At 46.9% G+C, this 2,500-nt stretch overlaps 1 protein-coding gene across 1 annotated transcript in view; it reads right to left on the bottom strand.

The window, feature by feature from the left end:
- stxbp5l (syntaxin binding protein 5L) overlaps nt 1-2,500 on the bottom strand; it is a 165,143-nt gene that overhangs the window by 7,003 nt on the left and 155,640 nt on the right.

Genomic DNA, 2,500 nt, shown 5'->3' with positions numbered 1-2,500 from the left:
ACACACACACACACACACACAGAAACAAATATACCAAATTAAGTACAACTAGATACAGTTCTAATATCAATGCAAAAGCACATAATGGCACAATCAGAGAAGTGATTAACGCCTGAAAACAGTAGCATATTTATAGTTATAGTAGTCATAGTTATACCATTAACAAATGATCAAGCAGTGTTTTGATAATTGTCTATGCAAATGCTGACTAACAGAGCTGTGTTATGATCAAACCCACTATAGAGCAGAGAAACCACAACAGAGAGCCAGAGCAGAGAACCACAACAGAGAGCCAGAGCAGAGAACCAGAGCAGAGAACCACAACGGAGAGCCAGAGCAGAGAACCAGAGCAGAGAACCACAACGGAGAGCCAGAGCAGAGAACCACAACGGAGAGTCAGACCAGAGAACCACAACAGAGAGCCAGACCAGAGAACCAGGACAGAGAGTGTGTGTGTGTGTATGGGTTCAATTGGTGCGTGTGTGTGTGTGTGTATGTGGGTTCAACTGGTGCGTGTGTGTGCGCGTGTGTGTATTGGTTCAACTGGTGCATGTGTGTGTGTGTGTGTGTGTGTGTGTGTGTGTGTGTGGTGTGTGTGTGTGTGTGGGTTCAACTGGTGCGTGAGTGTATGTGTGTGTGTGTATTGGTTCAACTGGTGCATGTGTGTGTGTGGTGTGTGTGTGTGTGTGTGTAATTATATACATATTGATTTTGAGATTTCTTGCAGGGGCATGAGGGCCCTCTGGTCTGGCTCTCTCTGCTAGGGCCCTCTGGTCTGGCTCTCTCTGCTAGGGCCCTCTGGTCTGGCTCTCTCTGCTAGGGCCCTCTGGTCTGGCTCTCTCTGCTAGGGCCCTCGCCCTATTAACCTTTACTCACCCTCATGCCCCTGCAAGAAATCTCAAAATCAATATGTATATAATTACACACACACACACACACACACACACACACACACACACACACACACACACACACACACACACACACATGCACCAGTTGAACACACACACACACACACATGCACCAGTTGAACACACACACACACACACACACACACACACACACACACATGCACCAGTTGAACACACACACACACACACACACACACACACACACACACCAGTTGAACACACACACACACACCACACACACACACACACACATGCACCAGTTGAACACACACACACACACACACACACACACACACACACACACACATGCACCAGTTGAACACACACACACACACACACACACACACATGCACCAGTTGAACCAATACACACACACACATACACACACCGCACCAGTTGAACCCATACACACACCGCACCAGTTGAACCCACACACACACACACACACACACACACACACACAACACATGCACCAGTTGAACCAATACACACACGCACACACACACGCACCAGTTGAACCCACATACACACATACACACACACACCGCACCAGTTGAACCCACACACACACACACACACACACACACACACACACACACACACACCAGTTGAACCCACACACACACACACACACACACACCAGTTGAACCCACACACACACACACATACACACACGCACCAGTTGAACCCCACACACACACACGCACCGGTTGAACCCACACACACACACATACACACACACACACGCACCAGTTGAAATTATAAGTGTGGGCTACAGTCACCCATATGCACACATCATATGAGCTACTCCACATCATATGAGCTACAGTACTCCACATCATATGAGCTACAGTACTCCACATCATATGAGCTACAGTACTCCACATCATATGAGCTACAGTACTCCACATCATATGAGCTACTCCACATCATATGAGCTACAGTACTCCACATCATATGAGCTACAGTACTCCACATCATATGAGCTAACAGTACTCCACATCATATGAGCTACAGTACTCCACATCATATGAGCTACTCCACATATGAACTACTGCTCTTACTGCCCTTACTGCCCTATACACCATGACCCTTACTGCCCTATACACCATGACCCTTACTGCCCTATACACCATGACCCTTACTGCCCTATACACATAGACTGTGTCCATCTACCTCAGGTCTCACTGCCCCCCAATGTGTTTAATATTGATCAGCTATTCATACAGTGTTAATACTGTCTCATCCATCCTGACTAATCAAATGACCTTGAGACCTTGACCCCTGTTCCAGGTATGCAGCACCTGTTCAGGTGTTGAGGGACACTTGTAACACGCTGCTGTGTTCCTCTCATATGATCCTCACACCAGTCCTGTCTTTTCCAATGGTGGATGGCAAAGTACAAGTACCTGGGAATGTTTGCCATATCCCCCACCTCCCTTGTTTGTGTGTTTGGATATGTGTGTGGTGTGTGTGTGTGTGTGTGTGTGTGTATGTGTGTATGTGTGTGTGCGTGCGTGTGTGTTGGTATCAGTGACTAATGTTCTATTACAATTACATGAATGAATATGCAAGCCAAGTGATTAATG

Source organism: Alosa sapidissima, chromosome 2 (genome assembly GCF_018492685.1).
Source record: "Alosa sapidissima isolate fAloSap1 chromosome 2, fAloSap1.pri, whole genome shotgun sequence".
NCBI lineage: Eukaryota > Metazoa > Chordata > Actinopteri > Clupeiformes > Clupeidae > Alosa > Alosa sapidissima.
The sequence above is the reverse complement of the archived record's forward strand: the minus strand, read 5'-3'. Positions and strand labels throughout refer to the sequence as shown.